Source organism: Pleurodeles waltl, unplaced genomic scaffold, assembly GCF_031143425.1.
Source record: "Pleurodeles waltl isolate 20211129_DDA unplaced genomic scaffold, aPleWal1.hap1.20221129 scaffold_388, whole genome shotgun sequence".
Lineage (NCBI taxonomy): Eukaryota > Metazoa > Chordata > Amphibia > Caudata > Salamandridae > Pleurodeles > Pleurodeles waltl.
In genome coordinates, this window is record NW_027150095.1 from 12,176 (window position 1) to 24,872 (window position 12,697).

General features: G+C 49.4%; 6 non-coding genes and 1 pseudogene across 6 annotated transcripts; all 7 read right to left on the minus strand.

Moving 5' to 3' along the window:
- Nucleotides 1-823: 823 nt before the first annotated feature.
- Nucleotides 824-946, minus strand: LOC138276440 (5S ribosomal RNA). Its single transcript, XR_011200609.1, has one exon. It is a non-coding gene; the product is annotated as a 5S ribosomal RNA (ribosomal RNA).
- Nucleotides 947-2,621: 1,675 nt separating this feature from the next.
- LOC138276412 (5S ribosomal RNA) lies at nt 2,622-2,730 on the minus strand (annotated as a pseudogene).
- A 1,690-nt stretch (nt 2,731-4,420) lies between these two features.
- On the minus strand, nt 4,421-4,539 carry LOC138276446 (5S ribosomal RNA). The gene has a single exon (XR_011200615.1). It is a non-coding gene; the product is annotated as a 5S ribosomal RNA (ribosomal RNA).
- A 1,675-nt stretch (nt 4,540-6,214) lies between these two features.
- On the minus strand, nt 6,215-6,337 carry LOC138276441 (5S ribosomal RNA). Its single transcript, XR_011200610.1, has one exon. It is a non-coding gene; the product is annotated as a 5S ribosomal RNA (ribosomal RNA).
- A 1,690-nt stretch (nt 6,338-8,027) lies between these two features.
- Nucleotides 8,028-8,146, minus strand: LOC138276458 (5S ribosomal RNA). Its single transcript, XR_011200626.1, has one exon. It is a non-coding gene; the product is annotated as a 5S ribosomal RNA (ribosomal RNA).
- Nucleotides 8,147-9,821: 1,675 nt separating this feature from the next.
- Nucleotides 9,822-9,944, minus strand: LOC138276442 (5S ribosomal RNA). Its single transcript, XR_011200611.1, has one exon. It is a non-coding gene; the product is annotated as a 5S ribosomal RNA (ribosomal RNA).
- Nucleotides 9,945-11,634: 1,690 nt separating this feature from the next.
- Nucleotides 11,635-11,753, minus strand: LOC138276414 (5S ribosomal RNA). Its single transcript, XR_011200583.1, has one exon. It is a non-coding gene; the product is annotated as a 5S ribosomal RNA (ribosomal RNA).
- Between the last annotated feature and the right edge of the window lie 944 nt (nt 11,754-12,697).

A 12,697-nucleotide genomic window follows, 5' to 3' on the forward strand; every position in this document is an offset into this window, starting at 1 on the left:
AAGAGGGTTTATTCTGCACAGGCCCTGCTCACCCATTCTTTCTGTGGTCGATAAATGGATCGTTGAGTTAAGGACACCTCTTACAGCGCCAGGAAATGCCGGAAAATGCTGCCGAATGCTTTTAAAACAGCTCAAATTGTACGCACCTTTCCTCTTTTTATTCCCTGTTTCTGGAATGCTCTGCTTTTGGACTCTATTACACTTGCGTCTGCAACTCACTTCATTCTTCCACACCTAATAGATCATCGTCCTTTTATCAGATTTCCCACACGCTGTGCTGATTTTTTGCATTTGGTTGCCAATTGTAGGCTCGAGCACTATTTCTTGGGGGCTAAGGATTATTCATGGTACAAGTCTTAAAGAAAATAAGTCGGGGGACTAACCAAGTTAGACACTATGCAAGTGACATCACGGCACATGACATCACGGCACATGACATCAGGCCGTGTGAAATCGCACCTGGAAAAACAGGAAGTGGCATCACAACCCATGACCTGCCAGGAAATGAGATGCCAAGAAGTGAGATCTGATCTGAAGACCTGACACATATGCTTACCGCAAGAAAGCAAAGCCTTAGCTAGGGGAGCCTTTGTCCGTCGTGGAGCAAATGCTGTCTTGACTTTGGGCCGAGTGTAAAGTGCATAATAATTGTAAGTTTTCCTTGGGAAAGTGTGTATTTTCGTGTTAATGCTGTTCTTTTTCCTTTCTTTTTTTAAGAGAGTAAAAAAAGAGTGTAGTAAATAAAAAGTGTAAAATGAAATTAGCGAGGAAGCTGTGTAATGGAGGTTAGACGTGCGCCACCTAGTGTGTGCGAGAGGCAAAATGCCTACAGCACCTGGTATTCCCAGGCGGTCTCCCATCCAAGTACTAACCAGGCCCGACCCTGCTTAGCTTCCGAGATCGGACGAGAGAGATCGGGCGCATTCAGGGTGGTATGGCCGTAGGCAGGAAAGGCTGCACTTTCAGCTCTCTTCTGCTCACCCGGCCCACCGGCCTGGAGCCGACTGCTCTTAATTGCAGCGGAACACCCTCCCACTGGGAACTCCCACACTGCCCCAGGCACAATGCCCCAACCCACACGGAACAACATTTTTTACTCCTCCATTTACCATGCTCGCCGCTACTCCCGCTTCTCTCGTCTTCACAGGCTGCAGCAGCCCCCACCAAACCTAGCACGACCAGCAGGCGGCGCCTGTCACACTCTCAAGTGCAATGGACAACCCTCACCTCACACAGCATGTGCTGCGCCTCCTTGGACCCCTCCTTAGGGCATGACACCGAGGAGTCACCAGGGGAGACGCTGCTTCTCAACAGCAGCCTTCATTCCCCCCTCCCAAGGACCAATAGTTGCTGCTATGCAGTTCTCTTTTCCTCATCCCACTGGGTGGCGACACCTCCATTCACTCTGGCCAGGAGAAATAGCTCTTCTACACTACCTTAACAACTCCAGAAAGAAACGGGAAGGCACGCCAATCACTTACCTCTTCTTGCACTTTTTTCACTTACTGGAGAGGCTCTGTCACTCAGACTCTGCCATCTGCAACACATTCGCCATGCCTTGCAGGCAGAGGGTGGCCAGTCTTTCCTTTCCTTTTGGCAAACCAGGGTCCCACTGAAAGTACGTAGGAGTTGTCGGAAAAATCGGATCTGTCATCATGGACTCCTTTCTGAAACAAGATGCAAAATAACGCCCCTTCTCACAATCCCAGTGAAAGTGAAAGGGTCAGAGGTGTGTTGTTTAATGCTTAGGACGCAACAGTGGATCACGTGCTCTCTGCTGGGATGTTTTCCTATGTTGAAGAGGGTTTATTCTGCACAGGCCCTGCTCACCCATTCTTTCTGTGGTCGATAAATGGATCGTTGAGTTAAGGACACCTCTTACAGCGCCAGGAAATGCCGGAAAATGCTGCCGAATGCTTTTAAAACAGCTCAAATTGTACGCACCTTTCCTCTTTTTATTCCCTGTTTCTGGAATGCTCTGCTTTTGGACTCTATTACACTTGCGTCTGCAACTCACTTCATTCTTCCACACCTAATAGATCATCGTCCTTTTATCAGATTTCCCACACGCTGTGCTGATTTTTTGCATTTGGTTGCCAATTGTAGGCTCGAGCACTATTTCTTGGGGGCTAAGGATTATTCATGGTACAAGTCTTAAAGAAAATAAGTCGGGGGACTACCCAAGTTAGACACTATGCAAGTGACATCACGGCACATGACATCACGGCACATGACATCAGGCCGTGTGAAATCGCACCTGGAAAAACAGGAAGTGGCATCACAACACATGACCTGCCAGGAAATGAGATGCCAAGAAGTGAGATCTGATCTGAAGACCTGACACATATGCTTACCGCAAGAAAGCAAAGCCTTAGCTAGGGGAGCCTTTGTCCGTCGTGGAGCAAATGCTGTCTTGACTTTGGGCCGAGTGTAAAGTGCATAATAATTGTAAGTTTTCCTTGGGAAAGTGTGTATTTTCGTGTTAATGCTGTTCTTTTTCCTTTCTTTTTTTAAGAGAGTAAAAAAAGAGTGTAGTAAATAAAAAGTGTAAAATGAAATTAGCGAGGAAGCTGTGTAATGGAGGTTAGACGTGCGCCACCTAGTGTGTGCGAGAGGCAAAATGCCTACAGCACCTGGTATTCCCAGGCGGTCTCCCATCCAAGTACTAACCAGGCCCGACCCTGCTTAGCTTCCGAGATCGGGCGCATTCAGGGTGGTATGGCCATAGGCAGGAAAGGCTGCACTTTCAGCTCTCTTCTGCTCACCCGGCCCACCGGCCTGGAGCCGACTGCTCTTAATTGCAGCGGAACACCCTCCCACTGGGAACTCCCACACTGCCCCAGGCACAATGCCCCAACCCACACGGAACAACATTTTTTACTCCTCCATTTACCATGCTCGCCGCTACTCCCGCTTCTCTCGTCTTCACAGGCTGCAGCAGCCCCCACCAAACCTAGCACGACCAGCAGGCGGCGCCTGTCACACTCTCAAGTGCAATGGACAACCCTCACCTCACACAGCATGTGCTGCGCCTCCTTGGACCCCTCCTTAGGGCATGACACCGAGGAGTCACCAGGGGAGACGCTGCTTCTCAACAGCAGCCTTCATTCCCCCCTCCCAAGGACCAATAGTTGCTGCTATGCAGTTCTCTTTTCCTCATCCCACTGGGTGGCGACACCTCCATTCACTCTGGCCAGGAGAAATAGCTCTTCTACACTACCTTAACAACTCCAGAAAGAAACGGGAAGGCACGCCAATCACTTACCTCTTCTTGCACTTTTTTCACTTACTGGAGAGGCTCTGTCACTCAGACTCTGCCATCTGCAACACATTCGCCATGCCTTGCAGGCAGAGGGTGGCCAGTCTTTCCTTTCCTTTTGGCAAACCAGGGTCCCACTGAAAGTACGTAGGAGTTGTCGGAAAAATCGGATCTGTCATCATGGACTCCTTTCTGAAACAAGATGCAAAATAACGCCCCTTCTCACAATCCCAGTGAAAGTGAAAGGGTCAGAGGTGTGTTGTTTAATGCTTAGGACGCAACAGTGGATCACGTGCTCTCTGCTGGGATGTTTTCCTATGTTGAAGAGGGTTTATTCTGCACAGGCCCTGCTCACCCATTCTTTCTGTGGTCGATAAATGGATCGTTGAGTTAAGGACACCTCTTACAGCGCCAGGAAATGCCGGAAAATGCTGCCGAATGCTTTTAAAACAGCTCAAATTGTACGCACCTTTCCTCTTTTTATTCCCTGTTTCTGGAATGCTCTGCTTTTGGACTCTATTACACTTGCGTCTGCAACTCACTTCATTCTTCCACACCTAATAGATCATCGTCCTTTTATCAGATTTCCCACACGCTGTGCTGATTTTTTGCATTTGGTTGCCAATTGTAGGCTCGAGCACTATTTCTTGGGGGCTAAGGATTATTCATGGTACAAGTCTTAAAGAAAATAAGTCGGGGGACTAACCAAGTTAGACACTATGCAAGTGACATCACGGCACATGACATCACGGCACATGACATCACGGCACATGACATCAGGCCGTGTGAAATCGCACCTGGAAAAACAGGAAGTGGCATCACAACCCATGACCTGCCAGGAGATGAGATGCCAAGAAGTGAGATCTGATCTGAAGACCTGACACATATGCTTACCGCAAGAAAGCAAAGCCTTAGCTAGGGGAGCCTTTGTCCGTCGTGGAGCAAATGCTGTCTTGACTTTGGGCCGAGTGTAAAGTGCATAATAATTGTAAGTTTTCCTTGGGAAAGTGTGTATTTTCGTGTTAATGCTGTTCTTTTTCCTTTCTTTTTTTAAGAGAGTAAAAAAAGAGTGTAGTAAATAAAAAGTGTAAAATGAAATTAGCGAGGAAGCTGTGTAATGGAGGTTAGACGTGCGCCACCTAGTGTGCGCGAGAGGCAAAATGCCTACAGCACCTGGTATTCCCAGGCGGTCTCCCATCCAAGTACTAACCAGGCCCGACCCTGCTTAGCTTCCGAGATCGGACGAGATCGGGCGCATTCAGGGTGGTATGGCCGTAGGCAGGAAAGGCTGCACTTTCAGCTCTCTTCTGCTCACCCGGCCCACCGGCCTGGAGCCGACTGCTCTTAATTGCAGCGGAACACCCTCCCACTGGGAACTCCCACACTGCCCCAGGCACAATGCCCCAACCCACACGGAACAACATTTTTTACTCCTCCATTTACCATGCTCGCCGCTACTCCCGCTTCTCTCGTCTTCACAGGCTGCAGCAGCCCCCACCAAACCTAGCACGACCAGCAGGCGGCGCCTGTCACACTCTCAAGTGCAATGGACAACCCTCACCTCACACAGCATGTGCTGCGCCTCCTTGGACCCCTCCTTAGGGCATGACACCGAGGAGTCACCAGGGGAGACGCTGCTTCTCAACAGCAGCCTTCATTCCCCCCTCCCAAGGACCAATAGTTGCTGCTATGCAGTTCTCTTTTCCTCATCCCACTGGGTGGCGACACCTCCATTCACTCTGGCCAGGAGAAATAGCTCTTCTACACTACCTTAACAACTCCAGAAAGAAACGGGAAGGCACGCCAATCACTTACCTCTTCTTGCACTTTTTTCACTTACTGGAGAGGCTCTGTCACTCAGACTCTGCCATCTGCAACACATTCGCCATGCCTTGCAGGCAGAGGGTGGCCAGTCTTTCCTTTCCTTTCGGCAAACCAGGGTCCCACTGAAAGTACGTAGGAGTTGTCGGAAAAATCGGATCTGTCATCATGGACTCCTTTCTGAAACAAGATGCAAAATAACGCCCCTTCTCACAACCCCAGTGAAAGTGAAAGGGTCAGAGGTGTGTTGTTTAATGCTTAGGACGCAACAGTGGATCACGTGCTCTCTGCTGGGATGTTTTCCTATGTTGAAGAGGGTTTATTCTGCACAGGCCCTGCTCACCCATTCTTTCTGTGGTCGATAAATGGATCGTTGAGTTAATGACACCTCTTACAGCGCCAGGAAATGCCGGAAAATGCTGCCGAATGCTTTTAAAACAGCTCAAATTGTACGCACCTTTCCTCTTTTTATTCCCTGTTTCTGGAATGCTCTGCTTTTGGACTCTATTACACTTGCGTCTGCAACTCACTTCATTCTTCCACACCTAATAGATCATCGTCCTTTTATCAGATTTCCCACACGCTGTGCTGATTTTTTGCATTTGGTTGCCAATTGTAGGCTCGAGCACTATTTCTTGGGGGCTAAGGATTATTCATGGTACAAGTCTTAAAGAAAATAAGTCGGGGGACTAACCAAGTTAGACACTATGCAAGTGACATCACGGCACATGACATCACGGCACATGACATCAGGCCGTGTGAAATCGCACCTGGAAAAACAGGAAGTGGCATCACAACCCATGACCTGCCAGGAAATGAGATGCCAAGAAGTGAGATCTGATCTGAAGACCTGACACATATGCTTACCGCAAGAAAGCAAAGCCTTAGCTAGGGGAGCCTTTGTCCGTCGTGGAGCAAATGCTGTCTTGACTTTGGGCCGAGTGTAAAGTGCATAATAATTGTAAGTTTTCCTTGGGAAAGTGTGTATTTTCGTGTTAATGCTGTTCTTTTTCCTTTCTTTTTTTAAGAGAGTAAAAAAAGAGTGTAGTAAATAAAAAGTGTAAAATGAAATTAGCGAGGAAGCTGTGTAATGGAGGTTAGACGTGCGCCACCTAGTGTGTGCGAGAGGCAAAATGCCTACAGCACCTGGTATTCCCAGGCGGTCTCCCATCCAAGTACTAACCAGGCCCGACCCTGCTTAGCTTCCGAGATCGGACGAGAGAGATCGGGCGCATTCAGGGTGGTATGGCCGTAGGCAGGAAAGGCTGCACTTTCAGCTCTCTTCTGCTCACCCGGCCCACCGGCCTGGAGCCGACTGCTCTTAATTGCAGCGGAACACCCTCCCACTGGGAACTCCCACACTGCCCCAGGCACAATGCCCCAACCCACACGGAACAACATTTTTTACTCCTCCATTTACCATGCTCGGCGCTACTCCCGCTTCTCTCGTCTTCACAGGCTGCAGCAGCCCCCACCAAACCTAGCACGACCAGCAGGCGGCGCCTGTCACACTCTCAAGTGCAATGGACAACCCTCACCTCACACAGCATGTGCTGCGCCTCCTTGGACCCCTCCTTAGGGCATGACACCGAGGAGTCACCAGGGGAGACGCTGCTTCTCAACAGCAGCCTTCATTCCCCCCTCCCAAGGACCAATAGTTGCTGCTATGCAGTTCTCTTTTCCTCATCCCACTGGGTGGCGACACCTCCATTCACTCTGGCCAGGAGAAATAGCTCTTCTACACTACCTTAACAACTCCAGAAAGAAACGGGAAGGCACGCCAATCACTTACCTCTTCTTGCACTTTTTTCACTTACTGGAGAGGCTCTGTCACTCAGACTCTGCCATCTGCAACACATTCGCCATGCCTTGCAGGCAGAGGGTGGCCAGTCTTTCCTTTCCTTTTGGCAAACCAGGGTCCCACTGAAAGTACGTAGGAGTTGTCGGAAAAATCGGATCTGTCATCATGGACTCCTTTCTGAAACAAGATGCAAAATAACGCCCCTTCTCACAATCCCAGTGAAAGTGAAAGGGTCAGAGGTGTGTTGTTTAATGCTTAGGACGCAACAGTGGATCACGTGCTCTCTGCTGGGATGTTTTCCTATGTTGAAGAGGGTTTATTCTGCACAGGCCCTGCTCACCCATTCTTTCTGTGGTCGATAAATGGATCGTTGAGTTAAGGACACCTCTTACAGCGCCAGGAAATGCCGGAAAATGCTGCCGAATGCTTTTAAAACAGCTCAAATTGTACGCACCTTTCCTCTTTTTATTCCCTGTTTCTGGAATGCTCTGCTTTTGGACTCTATTACACTTGCGTCTGCAACTCACTTCATTCTTCCACACCTAATAGATCATCGTCCTTTTATCAGATTTCCCACACGCTGTGCTGATTTTTTGCATTTGGTTGCCAATTGTAGGCTCGAGCACTATTTCTTGGGGGCTAAGGATTATTCATGGTACAAGTCTTAAAGAAAATAAGTCGGGGGACTAACCAAGTTAGACACTATGCAAGTGACATCACGGCACATGACATCACGGCACATGACATCACGGCACATGACATCAGGCCGTGTGAAATCGCACCTGGAAAAACAGGAAGTGGCATCACAACCCATGACCTGCCAGGAAATGAGATGCCAAGAAGTGAGATCTGATCTGAAGACCTGACACATATGCTTACCGCAAGAAAGCAAAGCCTTAGCTAGGGGAGCCTTTGTCCGTCGTGGAGCAAATGCTGTCTTGACTTTGGGCCGAGTGTAAAGTGCATAATAATTGTAAGTTTTCCTTGGGAAAGTGTGTATTTTCGTGTTAATGCTGTTCTTTTTCCTTTCTTTTTTTAAGAGAGTAAAAAAAGAGTGTAGTAAATAAAAAGTGTAAAATGAAATTAGCGAGGAAGCTGTGTAATGGAGGTTAGACGTGCGCCACCTAGTGTGCGCGAGAGGCAAAATGCCTACAGCACCTGGTATTCCCAGGCGGTCTCCCATCCAAGTACTAACCAGGCCCGACCCTGCTTAGCTTCCGAGATCGGACGAGATCGGGCGCATTCAGGGTGGTATGGCCGTAGGCAGGAAAGGCTGCACTTTCAGCTCTCTTCTGCTCACCCGGCCCACCGGCCTGGAGCCGACTGCTCTTAATTGCAGCGGAACACCCTCCCACTGGGAACTCCCACACTGCCCCAGGCACAATGCCCCAACCCACACGGAACAACATTTTTTACTCCTCCATTTACCATGCTCGCCGCTACTCCCGCTTCTCTCGTCTTCACAGGCTGCAGCAGCCCCCACCAAACCTAGCACGACCAGCAGGCGGCGCCTGTCACACTCTCAAGTGCAATGGACAACCCTCACCTCACACAGCATGTGCTGCGCCTCCTTGGACCCCTCCTTAGGGCATGACACCGAGGAGTCACCAGGGGAGACGCTGCTTCTCAACAGCAGCCTTCATTCCCCCCTCCCAAGGACCAATAGTTGCTGCTATGCAGTTCTCTTTTCCTCATCCCACTGGGTGGCGACACCTCCATTCACTCTGGCCAGGAGAAATAGCTCTTCTACACTACCTTAACAACTCCAGAAAGAAACGGGAAGGCACGCCAATCACTTACCTCTTCTTGCACTTTTTTCACTTACTGGAGAGGCTCTGTCACTCAGACTCTGCCATCTGCAACACATTCGCCATGCCTTGCAGGCAGAGGGTGGCCAGTCTTTCCTTTCCTTTCGGCAAACCAGGGTCCCACTGAAAGTACGTAGGAGTTGTCGGAAAAATCGGATCTGTCATCATGGACTCCTTTCTGAAACAAGATGCAAAATAACGCCCCTTCTCACAACCCCAGTGAAAGTGAAAGGGTCAGAGGTGTGTTGTTTAATGCTTAGGACGCAACAGTGGATCACGTGCTCTCTGCTGGGATGTTTTCCTATGTTGAAGAGGGTTTATTCTGCACAGGCCCTGCTCACCCATTCTTTCTGTGGTCGATAAATGGATCGTTGAGTTAATGACACCTCTTACAGCGCCAGGAAATGCCGGAAAATGCTGCCGAATGCTTTTAAAACAGCTCAAATTGTACGCACCTTTCCTCTTTTTATTCCCTGTTTCTGGAATGCTCTGCTTTTGGACTCTATTACACTTGCGTCTGCAACTCACTTCATTCTTCCACACCTAATAGATCATCGTCCTTTTATCAGATTTCCCACACGCTGTGCTGATTTTTTGCATTTGGTTGCCAATTGTAGGCTCGAGCACTATTTCTTGGGGGCTAAGGATTATTCATGGTACAAGTCTTAAAGAAAATAAGTCGGGGGACTAACCAAGTTAGACACTATGCAAGTGACATCACGGCACATGACATCACGGCACATGACATCAGGCCGTGTGAAATCGCACCTGGAAAAACAGGAAGTGGCATCACAACCCATGACCTGCCAGGAAATGAGATGCCAAGAAGTGAGATCTGATCTGAAGACCTGACACATATGCTTACCGCAAGAAAGCAAAGCCTTAGCTAGGGGAGCCTTTGTCCGTCGTGGAGCAAATGCTGTCTTGACTTTGGGCCGAGTGTAAAGTGCATAATAATTGTAAGTTTTCCTTGGGAAAGTGTGTATTTTCGTGTTAATGCTGTTCTTTTTCCTTTCTTTTTTTAAGAGAGTAAAAAAAGAGTGTAGTAAATAAAAAGTGTAAAATGAAATTAGCGAGGAAGCTGTGTAATGGAGGTTAGACGTGCGCCACCTAGTGTGTGCGAGAGGCAAAATGCCTACAGCACCTGGTATTCCCAGGCGGTCTCCCATCCAAGTACTAACCAGGCCCGACCCTGCTTAGCTTCCGAGATCGGACGAGAGAGATCGGGCGCATTCAGGGTGGTATGGCCGTAGGCAGGAAAGGCTGCACTTTCAGCTCTCTTCTGCTCACCCGGCCCACCGGCCTGGAGCCGACTGCTCTTAATTGCAGCGGAACACCCTCCCACTGGGAACTCCCACACTGCCCCAGGCACAATGCCCCAACCCACACGGAACAACATTTTTTACTCCTCCATTTACCATGCTCGGCGCTACTCCCGCTTCTCTCGTCTTCACAGGCTGCAGCAGCCCCCACCAAACCTAGCACGACCAGCAGGCGGCGCCTGTCACACTCTCAAGTGCAATGGACAACCCTCACCTCACACAGCATGTGCTGCGCCTCCTTGGACCCCTCCTTAGGGCATGACACCGAGGAGTCACCAGGGGAGACGCTGCTTCTCAACAGCAGCCTTCATTCCCCCCTCCCAAGGACCAATAGTTGCTGCTATGCAGTTCTCTTTTCCTCATCCCACTGGGTGGCGACACCTCCATTCACTCTGGCCAGGAGAAATAGCTCTTCTACACTACCTTAACAACTCCAGAAAGAAACGGGAAGGCACGCCAATCACTTACCTCTTCTTGCACTTTTTTCACTTACTGGAGAGGCTCTGTCACTCAGACTCTGCCATCTGCAACACATTCGCCATGCCTTGCAGGCAGAGGGTGGCCAGTCTTTCCTTTCCTTTTGGCAAACCAGGGTCCCACTGAAAGTACGTAGGAGTTGTCGGAAAAATCGGATCTGTCATCATGGACTCCTTTCTGAAACAAGATGCAAAATAACGCCCCTTCTCACAATCCCAGTGAAAGTGAAAGGGTCAGAGGTGTGTTGTTTAATGCTTAGGACGCAACAGTGGATCACGTGCTCTCTGCTGGGATGTTTTCCTATGTTGAAGAGGGTTTATTCTGCACAGGCCCTGCTCACCCATTCTTTCTGTGGTCGATAAATGGATCGTTGAGTTAAGGACACCTCTTACAGCGCCAGGAAATGCCGGAAAATGCTGCCGAATGCTTTTAAAACAGCTCAAATTGTACGCACCTTTCCTCTTTTTATTCCCTGTTTCTGGAATGCTCTGCTTTTGGACTCTATTACACTTGCGTCTGCAACTCACTTCATTCTTCCACACCTAATAGATCATCGTCCTTTTATCAGATTTCCCACACGCTGTGCTGATTTTTTGCATTTGGTTGCCAATTGTAGGCTCGAGCACTATTTCTTGGGGGCTAAGGATTATTCATGGTACAAGTCTTAAAGAAAATAAGTCGGGGGACTAACCAAGTTAGACACTATGCAAGTGACATCACGGCACATGACATCACGGCACATGACATCACGGCACATGACATCAGGCCGTGTGAAATCGCACCTGGAAAAACAGGAAGTGGCATCACAACCCATGACCTGCCAGGAAATGAGATGCCAAGAAGTGAGATCTGATCTGAAGACCTGACACATATGCTTACCGCAAGAAAGCAAAGCCTTAGCTAGGGGAGCCTTTGTCCGTCGTGGAGCAAATGCTGTCTTGACTTTGGGCCGAGTGTAAAGTGCATAATAATTGTAAGTTTTCCTTGGGAAAGTGTGTATTTTCGTGTTAATGCTGTTCTTTTTCCTTTCTTTTTTTAAGAGAGTAAAAAAAGAGTGTAGTAAATAAAAAGTGTAAAATGAAATTAGCGAGGAAGCTGTGTAATGGAGGTTAGACGTGCGCCACCTAGTGTGCGCGAGAGGCAAAATGCCTACAGCACCTGGTATTCCCAGGCGGTCTCCCATCCAAGTACTAACCAGGCCCGACCCTGCTTAGCTTCCGAGATCGGACGAGATCGGGCGCATTCAGGGTGGTATGGCCGTAGGCAGGAAAGGCTGCACTTTCAGCTCTCTTCTGCTCACCCGGCCCACCGGCCTGGAGCCGACTGCTCTTAATTGCAGCGGAACACCCTCCCACTGGGAACTCCCACACTGCCCCAGGCACAATGCCCCAACCCACACGGAACAACATTTTTTACTCCTCCATTTACCATGCTCGCCGCTACTCCCGCTTCTCTCGTCTTCACAGGCTGCAGCAGCCCCCACCAAACCTAGCACGACCAGCAGGCGGCGCCTGTCACACTCTCAAGTGCAATGGACAACCCTCACCTCACACAGCATGTGCTGCGCCTCCTTGGACCCCTCCTTAGGGCATGACACCGAGGAGTCACCAGGGGAGACGCTGCTTCTCAACAGCAGCCTTCATTCCCCCCTCCCAAGGACCAATAGTTGCTGCTATGCAGTTCTCTTTTCCTCATCCCACTGGGTGGCGACACCTCCATTCACTCTGGCCAGGAGAAATAGCTCTTCTACACTACCTTAACAACTCCAGAAAGAAACGGGAAGGCACGCCAATCACTTACCTCTTCTTGCACTTTTTTCACTTACTGGAGAGGCTCTGTCACTCAGACTCTGCCATCTGCAACACATTCGCCATGCCTTGCAGGCAGAGGGTGGCCAGTCTTTCCTTTCCTTTCGGCAAACCAGGGTCCCACTGAAAGTACGTAGGAGTTGTCGGAAAAATCGGATCTGTCATCATGGACTCCTTTCTGAAACAAGATGCAAAATAACGCCCCTTCTCACAACCCCAGTGAAAGTGAAAGGGTCAGAGGTGTGTTGTTTAATGCTTAGGACGCAACAGTGGATCACGTGCTCTCTGCTGGGATGTTTTCCTATGTTGAAGAGGGTTTATTCTGCACAGGCCCTGCTCACCCATTCTTTCTGTGGTCGATAAATGGATCGTTGAGTTAATGACACCTCTTACAGCGCCAG